The sequence below is a fragment of the Anopheles aquasalis genome, chromosome 2, assembly GCF_943734665.1.
Source record: "Anopheles aquasalis chromosome 2, idAnoAquaMG_Q_19, whole genome shotgun sequence".
Classification (NCBI taxonomy): domain Eukaryota; kingdom Metazoa; phylum Arthropoda; class Insecta; order Diptera; family Culicidae; genus Anopheles; species Anopheles aquasalis.
Window position 1 is genome coordinate 9,485,001 of NC_064877.1, and position 20,000 is coordinate 9,505,000.

General features: G+C 50.1%; 1 protein-coding gene across 1 annotated transcript in view; it reads right to left on the reverse strand.

Moving 5' to 3' along the window:
* LOC126572203 (protein piccolo-like) overlaps positions 1-20,000 on the reverse strand; it is a 37,914-nt gene that overhangs the window by 8,362 nt on the left and 9,552 nt on the right. The gene's annotated exons all lie outside the window — the stretch shown is intronic.

A 20,000-nucleotide genomic window follows, 5' to 3' on the forward strand; every position in this document is an offset into this window, starting at 1 on the left:
TGTGCACGGAAACCATAACATTAGATTACTATAATCATATGCAAGGTACTGGGGCTCTAAAACTGCCAACCATCACTGACATCATGGCAAAGTAAACTTCGCCAATTCGTCATCGGAAACTAATGCCGTCCTCGATACAACACCGGTGGCCGGTGGCGGACCAGGGTAATGGCATAATATGCACACACCACATGCCTGCTCAACGGAAAGAAGGTTAAGCTAACACAATAGCCGATGATGGACAGCACCTTTCATCGAACGGCCCGAAAAGGCCCGTGAAACACTCCTAGGCAAGTCAGCACTTGCATGACATCACACTGCACCGAGCGATCCGTCCAGAGAGGGGGAGAGGCTTATGACTCCAGGTGTTTGTCATTCATATTCTACATTTGGGCAACCATGACATGAGACTAATGGGAGGCGAGGGAGGGGGAGCCTAGGTCACTCTTTTCTTCACCTTCACCTCCCTCGTTCCGAAGTTGTCAATCACGTGGACGTGGCACCCAATTTGTCAAACCTCACCGGTTGAGGATCGTTTTAGGTTAAAAATAGATCCACCGGGGGGGGGCATCCACCATCTTGGGCACTCCAGCACAGGCCCCATTCTCACCAGTAGCGGAACCAACCATTTGCTGAAACATAGCATCCCGCCGCAGGTTGAAGGGGGTTCTCTCGCGGGTATCGTTCCCGCCCTAATCCACTGATTCAATTCCCAAGCAACCAGCGGAACCTGGTGCTGCTGGTGCCTGCGGCTGCCAACCGGGGGAACCGACGTCATCGCAGCAAACCTCTCGCCTGGCACAATGGCTAATTATTTCCGCCAAAAAGTAGAGAACCCTTAGCGATTTCTCGCGTGTTACACACCACGGGCGTGGTGATGGTGGGCCGCCAGTGTGGACCACAGAGTGGATTCATCATGCTGCAAAACGAGGCCATCACACTCGCCCGCCCGGTGGTTGTTTGCAGAAAACCACTGTTGGATGATGATTTAGCCATTCGATCGGTGTGATGTTCTCATCACCAAATTTTGCGCTGCTGCCACGTTTTACACCAAGATCGCAGAACTATTCGCAGCAACCTGCCGTTACCATTACTCTAATTGCTCCCAAAAAAAAAACTGCAGGGGACAAATGGCCAACAACAGGAGCAGTCTCCGGAGAGAGCTCTAGTCCCGCGAGCGATTCCAATGTGACCGCATCATGTGTTTCGATTAAAAGATTAATAATCTCACTCTCTCCCTCTCTTTTACACACATTGCGTATTTGGAGTTCGTCAGTCCGTTCACGAACGTGCACCGTCGTCAGACCGCTCATTATGATTCACTGCACGCCGTCCACTGTGTACTCGTCGGATCGTTGTGTGTGGTGTGCACGCTGTTGTGGCGTATCGGGATATTAAAATCTACGCCCTCCCCAGCCACCTTCACCCTCCCCGGACCCTCACTAGCATGCGTGTATTGTCTGGAGGTCTTTTCGTATTTCTAATTTTGGTTTGCCCCCTTTGGAGCACAGCACAGCACACGACACAATCATGTTGCGCGCTGTTGCCGTTGAGCTGAGTGACAAATATTCAAATTACCGCTCGACTGGAAATGGAAATGGGTTATACTGCTACTACCGGTGTTTAATCACTGGAAAAACCCCCTCCCGTTACAAGCAGAAGCATATTCAGCACATGGAACTTGGAACTGAGGTACGGTGGTAGGTTAAAACCCTCGAGAAATGTTCAGTTTGCGATGAGAGTAGTTTTGCACTTGTTAGACATAAAAAAATCGATGAAAATGGAAGCACGATAAAGTCCAGTTGATGATTAATCGCTTTATTTCCTGATCCTTCATTGATATTCATTTTGGGAACTTTTTATTTATTTTTCGAATCTTCACCGCCAAATTGTTACACTTTGAGAAATGCTTGCTCTTTTTTCAAGACTCAGCTAACAACTAAACTTCCAATATTTCACCAGCGTTACTACGATTGAAAATGGTAACGCTTGACACAATAACCAGAGCCTATTTGGATTCGAATATACGAAACCCCACTAGGAACTGGGATTCGATGGAAGTCCAAATTCCTCGATAAGAGCAAGAGAACTCTCTAAATGCTAGATTTATCCAACAATTTCGACAAATTAAAATTCTTCTGTATTGGCGTAATTGAGTTGACTGATAGACTTGTTAAGCAGCACCTTGCCAGCGACACGACACTTGTTCCAAAATAGGTTCCACACTACGCGGATGCCACCACACTCACTTATCGATCCCCTGCCGTTTGCCGGCAAAAACAGAGAACATTCCAGAAGCAGCGATCGAGTGCGTCAACAAACAACCCCGCGCCCCCTGAGAGTGTGTCCGTGCCCGGTGCCCGGTGTTCGATTTCAATTTTAGAATCGAATCCGACCCGATCTTCCCCGCGATTTCCGTGGCGTCGTGGTGCGAGAGTAGGGTGCGATCATTGCGATCGGTGTTGCTATCAGTTACCCATTGCGAGCAATTGCGCAAACTCCTCTGTCACCACTCCAAGACTTCCTTCTTAGCCCCTTAGCCTTGTGCACACAGAACACAGAACAACGGGAACGATGCGTCGAAAGGGGACCCCTAATGAGGGAGGGGAGAAGGAAATGCCAGCGCAAAATGCCAGCTTCCTAAACACATACCGTCGTACGCGACGCGGTGCTCTGGTTGCGCTATTTTCGGTTCGGTTCCCCCTTCGTATTCGCCCCAATACCAAACGGTACAAACATCCTGCACTCCGATCGCACTCGAACGAGTGACGCATGGAGGAAGTGACTCCGTCGCCGCGAATGGATGGGAGTGCGCTGTGTGGCCAAGTAGTAGCATCAACAAGAGAACGGAAGTAGCCCTTGACCCTGCCCCTGAGGTGCTGCTGCCAGCTCGCCAAAGTTGGATCACATCCAAACCGGCTGACCGGCCGGTGAAAACTCACCATCCGTCCATCCGTCCACGGAAATGCTTTTGCTAGAACGGTGCACCACCTTTCTCCCTTGCGTCCCACTGCCACAACTCGTCGCGTTTCGTCGTTGGAATTTGGAGCAAAAACGTTCGGAAAACCCCGAAAACAGCGGGGAAGGGCATTAGTCACGGGACGGGGGGCGCGGTGCCAGATGGAGATCACCCACGGGGTGTAGAGATCACGATCGCGAGATGAATAAAAGAAATTCCATCGGCGCGAATGTGGAACGTGGCGCGCGCGAATGGAAAACGGTGGAAAGCGTTGGAAAAGCGCAAAGCCTATTCCCCATCATCGTCCACGGCTCACTGGAGCAAACTTTCCCCAAAAATTTTCCCCACAAACCACCAACAACTTCTCTCTCCCTCGCTCACTCTCTCTGTCCCTCCGGCGGCCGGCCATTTGGTCTCAATCCAGTGACGCGCGTAGACCTCATTTTCATTCCGCGATAGGGGAGTAGCAGCAGAGCGAGCGGCGGCTTTTACCGGCGTCCACCGGCTTCCACCCCGAAAACTTTCATCAATCTCTCACCACCCGGCCACTCTCTCTCGTGTGCAGAGATGCGTTCGTGGTGCCGCGGCCATGGCCATCACCTGCCCTGCAGTGGCGGAGGCAGCAGCTCATGATGCTCGGTACTACTGGAGCGTACCAGCAGCCAGCCCTGGCCAACCGAACGGCGCATTCAATAAAACCGTTTGATTCATAATTGGAGCTTGAGGCCCGCTCCACTAACCGCTGGCCATCCCTGAGGGTGCCCAGAAGGGTGGAAATGAAGGGGCAAAACCATCGGCATGGCACGGCTTGGCACGGAACGGCACGAGCACTGCCACCACCACCACCACCACCACCACCACCGTATTATCCCATCCGTTTCGTTTCCGACGGATTGCGGGCTTAATTTGACGCTTGGTGGTGTGGTCTGGTTGCTCGGTCCGCAGGAAAAGCAAACGGCCACGTTTGGGGGGGGGGGGGGGGAGTGATTCCGGCGCAGTTGTCACGGCCGCGATCGGACCGCCGTTCGCTTGAAGATAATAATTTGTTGCAGGCCATAGCTCTCTTTTCCCTCTCTCTCTCTCGGTTTGATGCACTGCAACTGTAGCCGTAGGTGGATTTTGTGATAAAAAAGGACCCTTCCACCACCTTGCGCTCAACACCAATTATCGTTAAACTGTTTGCATTTCGATTCGAATTGCATTCCACTGGAAAGTGGATGAAGTGCTTGTTAGGTTTGCGCGGATTCGAAATGGTTTGGCTTTATCTATGGTAATAACCGGTGGTTTTACTATTTTGTTATAATTTTTAAGTTTTTATCAAACGTTAACCAGTGGTTTCTTGTTGTTTAAAGAATGCTATTGCACAGTTTGTTGTTGTCCCAGCAATTATTACGACTTATCAATATCTATTATTCTCTAGTTGCGTTGTTTCATCTTGAAATCGATTCCTTCAGTAGTTAAAGAATCAAAGTTAAGAAGGGATTTAAAGTATTTTTAATTTAAATACAGCAATAGCTTAAGGTTTCTTGATTTTATCCACTTTTAGAAGCATAGATGCTTTCATAATTGGATTTAAGATGCCATTTTGAGATTGGTAACAGGTAAATGTTTTCATTGGTAACTCTTTCCATTGTTCACAGAGGGAATTTTGTGAGTTTTTAAAAACCATACCAAGCGCAAGTTTATAAATTGTTTCTCCGGTTGGTTTTAACAATCAATCAAAACTTCCTAATCCTCGACGCGACCAGAGAAGACAACTTAATTTAAAGCTGATCACACAATAGACAGAAACGCAATTATGGACATATCATCAGATTGAGATCACTCACGATGTGACACTGTACGATGATCAAAGGAATAATCCCTTGAATACCTGAATCCATCCACGTCAAGTGTCTCAATATCTGCTAGTAGTCGACACCCAAACGGAATCACTTCCCACTTTTGCGCACACAATGTTCCGGAACCTCACCTTCGGCGGAAAAAAGGTGATGTACATACCACAAAAGCGACACACCCGGTAGGCAAAGGGGAAGGGTGGTTGTGTGGCGGAAATCATTCCACCACCACCCATCTGCAACACCTTCCTTCCTTCCTTCCTTCCTCCTGCTGCCGCTCTTCCTTACCACCTTACCCTTCCAACACCAAGCGGAATCACATCATTTCCTTTCGCGAATCGCGCGCGAAAAGAAACGAAATCATTCGCTACGCCAGCACCACCTCACGATCATCATTTTCCATTACCACCCAATTCACCTCACCACCACCTTTCTGCACACACCCCAGTAGCGTGCATTTCGAAATCTTCCAACCAACCAACCAACGAACCATTCCATCCATTTGGCCGGCCTTTTGGCCAACATAGCGGGCGCCAAGGCGACGAAGAAGGTGAAGAGATGGTTCGTTCTATTCCACCTCCACCGTTCTTCACTGATCGCCGCAACCGATGACGAACCCCAAGTGCATTCTTGCTTGCGAAAACTGATGGCAAAACGATGGCGAAACGAAAAAAAAAGGGGTGAAAATAAATGGAAGGCGGTGGGGCCACTACTACTACTACTGCTGCCGGCAGCAGCAGAATCAACAACACCAGCGCGTACCACAGAGAGGGAGAGAGAGCCAGGCCAGGAGGCACGTAGTAGCACGTAGAAGTAGAAATGATCTCATTGCTTTCGTGCTGCGCTGTCTCGGGGGGACCAGGACCGCTGGTTGTTGGTACGAAGCGGCGAGAAGACAGCGAGCTCGGTTTATGATTTGTTACTATTTCGCGTTATGATGATGGTAGTGGCAACGACGACGACGATGACCATGATGCTGATGCGGACGATGATCATCATCATCTACAATCCACAGACAATCTCGCAATCTCCGAAGGCGAGAAAATAATAAAACTCGTCGCAGAGCGGCGTTCCTACTGCTCCTCCTCTTGCTGAGCTTCCCCCTTCCAAGACAAGAAGTCACGTAAAATGGAAATTCCTTTCCGTTCGTTCATTGCCTTGTGGCAGCGAGCAACCAAAGCAGCTTCCTTACTGCCTACGAAAGAGGTTCTGATGCGTTGCTTCCTTCGCTTTTTTCTCTCTTCTTAACCCTCTCTCTCTCTTTATCCCTCTTAAAACCGTTCAACCGTTCATTCTCATGTGTTGAGCCCGCGAAATGGTGCCGAACCGATTAATGGCAATTGGAAGAGCAACATTTATCACCGAGAGTCAACAAACCAAACGCTCCACTCGTGGTGCTCCTGCTAATGGTTGGTATGCGAAAATTTAAATTGCAATGCCTCATTCTCATAACTGAAGTCACACACCAAACGGCTTCTGGTTGGTGGTGATGGTGTGTGGCCACCAGCCCCTTTTCGCGAACATTCTCCGGATGATCTCACCCACCAAAAGTCGTTAGCCATTCCAAATTGACCGAACGTACCGAACAGCAAAGCAAACCGAACCAGTAGCAGCAGTACCGAGAACCGGGCACCGTATGTGCTCTTTGGGGTCTTTGGCAGATGATGATGACATCCAACAACCGTTCCCTCCATCAAAAGGAAAAAAAGGAAGAAGAAACAAATGGTGGAGACATGCAGACACACACAGGCAGACTGAAATCGGATGCCGGATGTGCGCATAATCGTCACCCTCCCGGCACCCAACCAGCAGCTGGCAGACCAACGAGGCGCCAGGACCGAGAGAGAGAGAGAGAGAGAGCGAGCGACAGAGAGAGAGAGAAAGAGAGAGAGAGAGGGATTGGTTCGACGGGGAGACCAAACAACAGACGTGCGCATCATCTGATACACCCTGACCTAGCTCAACATACGCACACAGCTGGATGCTGATAAAAAGATGACTTTGACTTCCGGTCCGGACAGGGAGCCAGCCAGCCGGTCGACCGGTGCAACCAGACAGACCTTTTTGTGACCATCGAAGGCCATTCCTCATCAAGCCCGGTGTTCTGTTGTCCGGGATTGTTTTCTCTTCCCTCCGGATCCGGAGAACTGAACTCCGACACTTTTCCCCATCTTTCAGAGGTCTGTGCACTGCGTGGGGCAGCATAACAACGCGCTAGAGCCCATGGATACTGAAACCATTCACGAGGGAGAGAAGGCACTGTTCTTGACGGGTTTCACCCACCCAGCGAGTATCCTCTTCGTCATTTTCATTTTTCGCTGCATCCGAGAGCGCTGCATTCATCGTTGCCATTGCACTTGGTCGTCTCCCGGGCAACCTCTCTTCCCAAGGTTCTGTCACTTGCACCAGGCTCAAGAATGCATTCTGCTCTCGCTTTCGATCAATCTCTTTCGCTCTCTCTCGCTCTCTATCTCTCTCACTGAGCTTGCTCCTTCGCCACTGCTCCTCCGCATGGAGCGCACGATGCATCTCTTTGTTTCTTCTTCCTTTTGCGAACTCCATTTGCGAACTAACAGGGAATCCATTTTTCATTCTGCAAAACCAACCCGTTCTGCGATCCCGTGGTTTCAACATCATCCAAAGCGTGGCTCTGAGCTCTCCCACCGTGATGATCTCGATGGAGCGAATCCCCGATTGTCGTCGGTGCAATTCACGGTCCACAAAAAGCGGGGAGAGAAACAGAGAGAGCATATAATCCGTGGCAAATGTGCCTCGTTACACCTCCACAGACGGCCATCGCGGCCCCATCGCAAACCACAAACCAGCAGCCCCCTTCTTCCTCTGCTCGCAGCAAATGCAGCTGTTCTGGAAAGCTTCCAATCCAACACCCCCTCCTTTCACGTCACTTTGTGCATCGTCATGACAACGGCAATGGCTGGTGGCGACGACCGCGACGCCCGTGACAATGTCTTGTGCGCTGTTGTGTTAGCAGCAGCAGCAGCAGCAGCATAAAAAGCAAAGTAGGCGACGACGATTAAGAGAGTTCTCTGTTGGTGGTCCCGCCGCCGCCTGCTGCTGCTTACTAAAACACAGCAACAGCAGCAGCTGGTGCGCCAAGGATTGTGCAAAAGGTGTGTAGCGAGTAACAATAGAAATCGTTTCAACAGAAGCAAAACCTCCCTTGCTATTTGCTAGCCAGCAGCATAGCGTAGATTAGTGTGGATTGCATACCATCATCATGTACCCCCCCCTTCCTCTCCTCGCATCAGACGCATCAAACGCGTCTCTCTCCTTGAAGCTGGTGTGTACGGTGTGTGGTCGTCCTTCGACTGGGTGTGGTGGTTAGCAAATGGACTAATTGTGCCAACAGCATAAAGCCATGAACCATCGAAGCATCTTTTCTCGCTAGACTAGGGGCACAAAGGCAGGATGCACAAAGAAGGCACCACACACTTCTTGCACACAATGTTGCAACGGTGCTACGAGCGCCACAGACAGAACCACAACGCACCAGAGCAGCGTTGTGATCGTTGCCGGAAAATTGCGTTGCACCATCACCACCACCCCTCGTGGGGGAAAGTGGCCCGGTACTGAAAGGCACCACCGAAAGAAGTGAAGAAAAAAGCGAGAAAAAGGAAAGAGAAGAAAAGGTGGATGGAAAATGGATGATTTTCCACACGCCAGAAGGTGTTGCGAAAGTGTGGGCACACCTTTCGGTCCTTTCTCAGCCAGCCAGCTTCTCTATTGGTATAGTCTCTCTCTCTCTCCCTCTCTCCCTCTTTCACTCTATGTTGCTCTCTCAAGCTCAAGCCTGCCAGCGATCATCAAGACAAAGAAGTGCAATATTAGATGCAGAAACACACAGCAAACGATATTTTTCCGAGGAAAATGAAGCGACAAAAAAAAATCGGAAGGAAAATCGGATCAACCCTCTCCCTCTCTCTCTCTCTTTCCGTCATCCCCTCTGTCCACATCAATCTTTTCCACCCCGCCCCGGGGCGGTGAAGCGCGATTGGTTTTTGTTGGTTCGATGAATATTCAAACAAAACGCACGCACACACCCCCCCAGCACAGGAACAATAACGCGTAAGGAGTTAGGAAGGAAAAAAAGCTAAAGAGAGAAATGGCGCCTGGTGGTGGAGAGGGGGATTGCAGTCATGCAATGCAATTCGGGGCTAAAAAAAAAGAAGGAAATGTGCCGATGCGGGTGTGCGGGCGGGGGCCAATGGCGAACGTGCAACCAATAATGAAAATAGCAAATGAAATGAAGAAATTGGAAGGAACAAGCCCGTAGCAAAATGAACGAATTACTGCCGCAATGAGCCGAGAGGGAGGGCAAGGCCAGGCCGCACAGTAATTACTCGCGCAGATTGAAAGCACCACCCATCCCCCCTTTGGATGATCGGGGTGGTATTTGGCCCCTATGGGGTCTCTGCGTGCGAAAAAAAGGCTTTGCATTTGCATTGCTTTCTAGCGTTGTGTGTGGTTTGCGCTTGCGTTCGTTTTTTTTTGCCAGCTTTTTTGGATTTCTTTTTGCGCTGCTTCGATTATCTTATCTTGCCATTTTTTTTTATTTTCGTTTCTTTTGCTTCCTTTTTTGTATCTCTTCTTTTTGTGTTTTTTTTTGTTTACTTATATCCTCTTACTGTGCGCCGGTGGCGGTGCGAGGGTGTTGCCATTAATGTTTGCTTTTTGCGTTTCGCTTATCTTTCAGTTGTTTTTTATGTGTTCGAGTTTTGCGTTCCAGCGAGCTTGGCGTTTGTTTGGCCCATGCTCGCTCTCTCTCTCCTTTTATCTAGTGATATCTACAGAATGGGTGATTCATGCGCCTCTGAATTCGCTCGACGAACGTGTGCTGAGTGTGCACGTGACCCACAACAGTAGCACGATTATTGTGGCCACTATAGCGATGCCAAATGTCAGTGGTGTTGTTAAAGAAAGAGAACGAAATGCGATAGTACATTCGATAAAAAAAAACTGTGGTCATTGTAACATTTGATATTGAAAGTAAATAGTAAAGTATAGTAAGCAATGATAATGAGTAACAGAAACAAGAAAAAAAACGTTATAGGAAATGAAATGACTTTGAATGTGTCAGCAAACCAAACCCGTCCAACCCTGCGATCAACCCCGATCGCACCCTTCATTTCCACTTCTCACGCAGGCGCCACTTGGGAAGCAAACAAAAAAAAAATTTGGAAAAACATAAACATTCACGCCGACCGCACACACAAAAATAAACCAAAGTCAAACGAAACGAACAAGAAATGGAAACCGAAAGCTAAACAGCCGATTTACTTAAAACAAAAGCACTGGACTGGACACATTTGCGAGAATGGAAGCGAGAATGCTAGATAAACACAAGGAAACGAGAACACGACGACGAATCGACCATTTGCGTGGGAAGAGTGGGGCGTTTTTTAGGTTGGGGGAGTTGGGGATGGTTTTTGCAAATGTTTAGCTCCTGCTCTTTCATCCCCCGCCGGGTCCCTCCTGCTATACCAACTAGCTCGCATCACATCGCACTTTGAACACTCTGGTTTAAAGCCCTGGGACCATTAATTGGGGCAAACGGGGAAGTTCAACCGCACACCCCAAGCGCTGCCCTGCCACCCCATTTGATTTCATCCCTTGCTGTCGCGAAAATGAAAATGTTCTACCAACCACCAGAAGGGGAGGGATGGCGATGGAGGCGGCAACCCGGGGCGGGCAAAGCAGGTCAATTTGGTGCTGGTGCTCCAGTTAGAATGATTAGTTCATTAAAACAAAAAAAACGATAAAGGGGGTGAGCGAGAGAACCCCTCTCCCTTCTTTCCCTTGTTGACGCTGCAGGAAGCTCCCACACGCACCTACGTGGTCGGTGTACCGGTGAGGATGAAGCTGCTGGAGTTGGTGCTGGTGCTGCTGGTGCTGGTGAAGTGATCTTCCTGCTGCAGAAGATGGCGCTTGGAATCCGCGCGAGGTCAGTAGCACACTAGCAGACAAAGGACCTTAAACACCCAGTTTTCAATGCTCTCTGGCTCTCGATCACGATCGATCTTTTTTTTTTTGGGGGGAATTTTTTTCACGGAGCTGCACGATGACTACACTATGAACTAACTAGCCCGTCGTACCACTAACTAAGTTGCCACCGGAACTTGGTTCCACTTTTTCTCTTTTTTTTTTTGAGGGGCAATTGCACTTCAAACACTCTCACGAACCGTTGCAGTTCGAATCACACAAGTACGAACGCACAATTACGATCAACTGCAAAAGAGGGGGGTCCTACAAAGGACACAGCGTCAGCACACAATGCACACGTACAGCACGCACACAGACAGGCAGACAGACAGACAAGCAGACACACCGCCGGGCGCCCGGGGTTTTGTTTAAAGCAACGCACGGCTTCGATGAGGACTCGAGACTCCGGAACACACTGCACTCTGTACGGCACTCGCAGACGAATTGAGCCGAGAGCCGCGGTCGCCGTTCCGTGTGGCCATCGAGCAAACCGAACAAACGAACGAACGAACGGAGCGCGGACCTGGACCGACCGACTGCCGGTGGCCGAGAATCGAGAGCGAGAGCGAGAGAGAGAGAGAGAGCGCGCCTGTGCACGCGATTCGAAAGGAAAGGGGGTGGCGAGCGAATGGAAAAACCACCACCCCCTACCCCTATTCTCTCTCACTCTCTCTCTCTCTCTCTCGCGATCTGGCTCCGTAGACTCTGCCTCTCCTTCTCTCCCTCTCTCTCTCTCTTTCTCCCGTAATTCGATTTTCTTTTGAAATTGCACTCGGCGCACACCCTCGAAAGGACTCGTCGACGACAAGGTGGGGGTACTGTGTGTGCCCTGGTATGGAGTTTTCCCGACCATAGTTTTTCCTACCACCCCTTCCCACCAGTCACTTTCATCCCGACCTTCTCCAGCGCAGCAAACGGACAACGGAAATGCATCTCCCAGGAAGGAGGCAATCTGACTCGAGATGAAGGAAAATGGGAGTGTGGAGCAGGACGGGGAGATGGGGGAAAAACGACGATAAAGGACTCCCGAGGGGCGTGTCACGCGAAGGCTGGAGCGTGCCAGGTGCGCACCATCGTCGTCAAGAGGCCATCGAACTCGAGAGCTGCAGCAGTAGGCGGAATCCATCCTTTGCTTTCCAGTTCAGAGAGGTTCACAGAGAGAGAGACAGAGGAGTGAATGACTCCTGCAACTAGGCAAACAGGCAGGCAGAGACAAAGGTGATGCAGCCAGGATTCTACCCCCTTTTTCCACCCTTTGATCCAGCGGATCAGAGGGGATTAATAACGATTGAACTCAATCCAATTATCCGCATTTCAAACCATTCCTTTTCTCGTTCTCTCGATTACTCTCTCTCTCTCTTCCTGGAGTGGGAACTGGCTCTGGATAATAATAAATGTTGCTTGGTAGAACATTGGCCGTGGAAACACGTGGAAAACATTAAAATGGAAACTCTTGACTTCACCACCCGCTACCCGGGTTTTTGGTTAAAATAGATCGCTTGCTCTGCTCTGCTGGAGCTGCTGCAAAATGTCTGCAAAACTCATCTGGAAGGAGAACACCCCGACAGCCGGTTCGGCCGGTTCCGATGCGAGAACCAAAGCCGCGAGCGTCGTTCTAGATGCTTCTCGTGCTGCACTAACTCGCTCGCGGTGCTTGCTGCATCGTACCGGCTTCTCTCTGCGATTTTATTCCACAGTCTGGTGTCGTGTATGAGCATTCGCATGATCGTGGTAGCGGGAGCAGCAGCAGTGGATCATCTCGCGAGGGTCAGAGTGTTCCAGAGTTCCATATAAGGATGAAATCCTCTGTTCCACGATCATTCCGACACAGAGTGATCCTCCTCTCTCTCGCACACACTAATGTGATTCCGTGAGTCTCTGTCAATCCTCAATTCAGTTCGATGAAAGAAGATCATCGTAATCGCCAAGAAGAGCCCTTCGGTTTCACCTCAATCCATCGAGCATGATCGCTCTCCCGCTCTCTTTTCTTGTTGCTTTTCCCCATTTTTCCGGCCGGCACCGAGCTCCACGATCTCCGCGTGATCTCCCTTACCTCCTTCTCCTCCTCCTCGTTTGACACGCTCTTTGCACACAGACTCTGACAGCCGCACGGTTTGTAGGCGCAGCTCAACGGAAGCCAGGGAAAACGTCATCATCGGCGTCATCATAATTCCCTTCATTCTTTGCTTCAGTTACCACCGGCGCTGAGGGTTTGTGGTCGGTCTGTAGCCGAAAAGCGGTCGAGCCGTGGCCCACATTCTTCTGGAACCGCGAACGGTAAAATTATTCAATTAATAAATCCGCGAAAAAAAAACGCTAGCAACAATAATCATCATCTAGACGCACTGGTACGCCAGATGCCGGTGAAAATATTGCCAAAGCAGCGGCATTTTTGCGTTGGCGTTTCTGTGGTTCTTTCGGTCGCGAATTTAATTACATTGGACCGGGTGGCACCGGGTAGACGATAAGGGACGGGAAACACCTCATGGGAACCGGTGCAATCCTCGCTGCAAAGCGTGGCAACAAGTGCAGCCAAAGGGCAGAGATCCAACAGTGCAGTGTTTGCACAGCGAATGGAATCCAGAGGCCATCAGGGCTATGTGTGACAGTCGTCGCGTGCAGCCACGATAATCCCTCCACTCTTGCTGTTTGCTGTTTGTGTATTTGCATTGCGTTCCCTAATTACCATGCTATCAGCAAAGGCACACAATACCGCAAAAAAGGAGACACCAGACAGAGAAGTGTCAAGAGTGCTTTTCGCTTTCGTTTGGACTCATCCTCGAACCCGGCTCGAAGGACATGGTTTTCCCTTTTTCTTCTTTTTTCGACTTGCCTTACGGGGGTTTTCCGCCCGTTCCACTCTTGGGTCCAGTGTCGAATGCCTGCGGCCTACAAGGAAAGGGGTAGGGGGTGTACAACGGTTCTGCATTACTGACTAACGTGACACCCTCACGAGAGGACCGCGCGCGCCGACGCGTTCGCCCTTTTTGGCGTTGCTTCGACATCTAGCCGGCAGCCCAGGCAACGGTGTGTGATGTCATACGAGGGCCCTTCCTAGGAGACGGCCAGGCGATGGAGGAGGAGGTGGAGGCAATAAAAAAAAATAGGGACATTGGGGGACACGCACTGTTCGAGTAGCGCGTGGTGAATGAACGGCTACAAACTAGCGCACTGTCCCTATTTTTTTTTGTTTTGTCCTGCTTTACTTTATTGGCAACAGTTTTGTTCTTCCGGCGTACAGTCAGAGGCATACGAAGTGATAAGGAATGGGTAAGGATTTTGTTTGATGAAGATTCAAAATAATATTTTGAAACACAAAGATCCAAACGTGCATAAAATTTCAAAGAAAGGTATAAATTACATCATTCTTCAATGTTTAATGTAGAATAGAAGAAAAAAAGCGCACAACATGCTGCAAAAACCACAGATTTTTATGAAGAGAAAAATGGAAAAATTTGTGGAAACACTGTTAAAATGAAAGAAATAAACCAGAGAATGATGGCCGAATGTAAAAGGACTCAAACAATTGATTGAAAGAACACAAAAGGAAAAAGAACAAACCGTGAATAGAATAACACAATCCTTCAAAAAGCATCAAATGAATCACCCAAAGCAATAAAACGAACCAAAGCATAAAACCCCCGCGAAATGCAACAGCTTGAACACAGAATGATGACAATAAAACAAGGGCTGCACCAGCAGCAGCACAAGAAAAAGGCATTCACGCAGTTGATAGCACAACTTGTAAGTACAACCCGTCTCTCCCCCCATCAAACAAGCCCTTAAACTGTGGCTTAAGCGCCGATGGAGAGAAAGAGAGAAAAAAAGCGCAAAATTGAGTCGAAGGCCAGACCACAGCACGACTCCACCGCCGGTCGAACTCGTAACCCAAATCGACCGGATCAGGGCAGCGAAGGTGCATCATCCCCTGGACACAATTGCGACAGACCCCGACGACGACGACGACGGAGCGACATCGAAGGCAAAGAGGAAGATAACGAAAAAAAAGAAGGTGCAATACCTCCTGCACACACCGAGAGGACGACATGTTCTGCAAGTATGCGTTCGTACATGCATGCACGCGAAAGACGCAAGAAGGGCGTCCACGGAAGGTCTAGACGTCTCTCCGGGGATGAGTCATCGGGGTAATTGCGTTCCCCGAGCACCGAGGGTCCCCCACGCCGGGCCTGGGCGTGCGTGCGGTCGGAGTTGCTTCGTTTGCGCGTGCCACACTCTGTTTTATGAATCATCCACCCCTTCTACGAGGCGCATTCGGCGAAAGCCATACTCACCCTCTCTCTCTCACACCATGTTCTCTCCGTCTCTCTGTCTATCTCTTTTTGCGTTCCCGGTCTCCTGGCATGCCACACCAGGAACAGCGTCTCCATGTCGCCAGCCCCTGGTGCTGGTGGTGGTGGTGGTGGTGAACCACACGCGCCAATGTTTGCTTTAACGTTCCTATGGCGGTGTGAGATTCGCATTCTCACCGGTGTTACCCAGCGCACCTCTCTCACTCTTGGAGCATGTAATCCTGGGAGGGGTGGTGGCAGCTTAGCTCATCGCCCCGGTATTCGGTATCAGATTAACGAGGGATCGGCCCCCGGGAAGGGTCGTGTAGTTGATAGAGTTATCATGATTAGCAGCAACAACAGCAGCAGCCATTGTTGTGAACATGCGCTTGGCACTGTAAAGCTGGAGGAACCTCGATAGACTTATTGTAGAATGAAGAAGCAATCTGAGCTCTCTCTCTCTCTCTCTCTCTCTCTCTCTCTCTCTCTCTCTCTGTCCATCTTTATCTCGTTCCTGTTCCTACTGAATACAGTTTGGCGGTCATCAAGCGAACGCATTAGATCATTCGGCTCTCGTTTGAATTTAGATTTCTAAATCCAAACCAATTTCTCACGCCATGGACGTGGACATGCAGACGGAGAGCATCACGAGGATGCGCGGGGTCCCTCTCCACGAATCACCGATGAGTTGGATGAGCATTCCGATTAGTCATCGCCAGGGAGGAGAGTTGGTGTTTTTTTTCCTCCGTTGACATTGAGCTCATCTCTATCTTCTGCTGTCTTCGGCTTCGTGTCTGTCGTGAGTCGCCCATCTTTCCTGGAGCCAATCCCTCTCCCCGTTTTTGGGGCAGGGAGAGGATCATAAAAGGAAAACGGAAAACTCTCAGCAACGAAGAGACATCTGTGGGCAGCGTTGTCGCAAGACGAGATATAAATGATCGGTTGTTAAGTTCTGAATCGAGAAAGCCAGCGAAGTCATCACGTCACGCAAGTGACATCTTGGTTTGGCGCTGGATGTCATCGAATGATGTGGAGGAGTGAGATCCCTCCTTAATCCTCATTTTCCCAACCCTTCCCTGAGCCTGAAGCAAACAGACGGCACGAGATTGTAGCATAATGTTTCATATTCCAGCGGCGCAAACCATGGCCTCACGCCCCCTCCTTATGCTTGACAAGCAGAGGCCCGGATAGCCGCCAGTGTGTCAAGAACCACCTTCGCCGTCGTCTCGGGTGCGCCCGCGCTTTTACATCTTATCGTTCTTTCTCCTGTGGCTGCCACTAGCTAGCCTTGGAGCACGGAACCTGGAACCAGACGAACCGAGGCGCTTTTCCCTGCGAGACAGCGACAGTCGTGGGAAAGACAACCGGCCAGACATTCGCTTCTTCCCACCCGTATGTCGCGACGAGTGCGTTGGCCACTCGCCCGTTACGTTCGCCAACGGAGTCCGTCCACCTTCGCCAGCGCCAGCGACGATGCTGACCTGGTTTATGCTGGTGCTGCGATATCGCCACACCTACGATGTGGCCGCCTCCGGATAACGCCTTCGACCCGTGCGTGGCTGGAACTGGAAATGCCAACCAGCCGTCGCTAGTCGCTGCAATGACAATCCAGCGTGGAGGCTCCGCCGTGGCCAAGCTCGTGAGTGAGGATACTTCGAAGGTTATCGGATCAGTCGCGGATCCTCACGGCCACCATTAAGCTGCAGCTGATTGGGCGGGAGAAGCGTAATCGAAAAAAAAAACGGGAGGATCGCTGTCCGCGATCCATCCACGCCAATTGCACATCAAGCACGTGATGACGCAATAAAATTGAGAAAAGGGACTGGGGTTTATGATTTCTTCTTTTCATTCCTCTAGCCAACGGCTTTCTCAAGGGGTCTCAGCAGCTCGATCGACTGCGACACGCGGATCATATAGTATTACATCCAGGTCCCATCCAGGACCACCACCACCACCGGCTCTCGGTACCTTTTTGGGGCGTGTAGTAAGTAATTTGAGTCGACGTGTACGTGATGGACCGTGCTGCGCCACACCACGCCACCTTGCATCCAGACAACGGACCGGACAGGAAGCGACGGGATGACGTAACCGTGACTGACGGACGGTGCTGTCACTGTGTATGCTGATGACATGGCATAGCGCACTCACCAGAAAGTGGGGTTAATATGCACTGTTTCAAGGAGTGCCCCTCTTGCGCTGATGAACTGACTCCAGTCACATCACTCCACGTGACCACATCACTTTGAATCAGCTCCTTGTTGTCTCCTGGCGCAGACACAGGAGAGCATGTGACACGCCACCATCGTGGAAGATCATGCGCTGCCAACCTTATGACCTTCGTCTTCGCTCGAAATCCTCTTCGAACACGCAGGATACCACCGACACTACTCCAGGAGATAGGAGAGGTCATGTGTGGTCGAAATTTCCTGCCCGGAACGCAACATCATGTCATGCCGGTGTAATGCATTTAATTAAAAACATTGTCCCCCCTCTCTCCCTCCCCATTTAGTGAGTAGCGAAAAAAATGTGCAAAACAGAAATCATAAATCTTGAACCCAACCCACGAAAAGGTGCGTGCCAGAGCACCGTTCGCCTGAACATTGTTTTATGCGTGGACAGGATTTATAGCATGTTGGCCACATGAGTTGTCGAATGGCGTGTCATCGGTGCGGCTTAATGATGTGATTGCCGTGTGTTTGATTAAGCAGGATAAACCAAGCCCGCGCGCGTTTTATGGAGCGTTAATATCCGAATCCGATTGATAACTGACCCACATACGCAAGGCGGCGTTGTTCCCTCTTCCCCGGGAAACATCCCCAAAAAAATGGTTGGAGGAAAATTTAATTTTACGCCGCAATGAGCACGATTGGTCGAACCGCAGCGGGGGGAGAAGGTGGACAACAAGATTTGGTGTGAAAAGTAAGAGAAATCCACAGCAAAAGCCGCTGGTCAGGTGGAAAGAAAAGAGGAAAACCTCCGCGGACCATACCACCAAAAGTTCATTCGTCAAGAGACGTCCGCCGTCCGCTTTCTCTCGCTCCACCGAGAGGCTGCTCGGTGGTCACTTTCAAATACGGCTTCAAACGGTGTAAAACATATTACACACAACAGCCTGCCAGCCAGCATGCATGATGTCGCAAATCGCGATTGCGATCGCGTCAATTTTCGGTGCAAATCGTTTATCGTTTGTTTTTCCGGCTACCGGCGGCTTGCCATGCCACCGATGATTGGCGTGTGTTTTTTTTTAATTGATTTCTAGCAACAAGATCGTTAAAAGTCGCGATTAATTAGCGACCAGCGCCCGGGGACAAACAACGAGGGGCTTAAACTCTAATCACCATTAACCAGACACACACTCACCCGGCAAACACGCGATAGTGAAGCATTAATGCGTCATTAACTATGCAGCAGTACCCTTCTCCGTTCCTTCCGTTGAGTGTTCGCTCGCTAAATCAAATCCGTGAACGTGATCCTTCCACTGCGCGGCTGGGAAAAGGGGAAATGAAAGCAAAACTGGCACTGGCCACAAGGAAAGGAAAGGCATACGAGGCACCTTATCATATGCATATGCAGCACACAACAACATTGCTCGGGCACCTCTTGGGCTGCTCTCTTTCACCACTCGGTGTCCACTTTCGCGCGCGCGCCGGAAAATGCCTTTCGGATGCCTTCACCACGGAACCGGACCCCCGAAAAGTGGCCGCGGGCTCGAGTGAACGAAAAAATTGATATTTATGAGCCTGCACACATAATGAAATGCATCGTGTCCAGTTGTTAGTAGGAGCAGCAGCATTTGGTCCAAGACTAATAAGCAACAAAGTAACTAACACCGAAACCATTTCGCCGTTTTTCTTTTCCCTCCTTTTATTTTTGAGTGGTTGAATTTTTGGACCACCTTTTGGGGGCGCAGATGTCCAGATTCCAGTAAATCTCCTCCTTCACATTCACTCTACGCAGCGCAGAGGAGGAAGGAGGGAAGCTGGCGATCACCTGGTCCCTTCCTCGAGTTCGTTGCGCTTCGGTGATGCTCGATCACCACTCACGATAGATTGGATTGCATCTTATACGACAACGACGACAAAGACGATGATGATGACGAGGTGTTTTCCTCGCGCACCCCCAATTGTTCAGCGAAAACCCATGGTGACATTCCAATTTTCCTTTCGAAAAGCCGGAAAACCTGGCCACGCCATGTGGTGTACCCGTGGAAAGAGAGCGGAGACAAATGGATTGTCAAAATTGTCAAAAAAAAAAAACACCCCCCGGAACATGCCAATGCATATGGGCATGGTGTGCTCAAAGGAAAGTCAAGATTTCTTCACTAGCTTTTCCACTTCATCTCGCACTCCCAAAGCTCAGCCCGAACCAAGCACCGAAGGCTAAGGGGACTATCTAATTTCTCAAATCTGTCTCCTCCAATTCTCCAACTCGCGGTACCATTTTCCATTTTCGTGGTGTCACGTTGTTATGAGTGAAAACATCGGCCACCAGCAGCAGCAGCAGCAGCAGCAACCATTCCTCGTCGTAAGGTGTCTTTTTCTCGTGTTCGGTCGGTCATCAACCTCAGTCGCTGGAGTCGCTGGCGAGAAGCGAGGTTGCGTCTAACGTGCGATCGCGATCTAGTCGCTGCGATGAGGCCCGGTTGATATCGCTATCGTGGTGGGTTCGCCATTGTGATTGAATGCAAATAAATTAAGCTACGATAGATTAATCAGCAAAGGAAATGGGTTTTTGGTGAGGGAAGGCTTAGCGAATTGTTGTTGCTGCCGCCGCTCCACCATTCGCTCCATTACGGAAGCGAATTAAGATCGAGTGTAGATACGGTAGACATAGACCGCGTATTCGGATTGAGGCCGCGCCCCCCCCTGGTGTCGGTAACTGAACATTTAACATAATTTCCCAAAAAGATCTCAC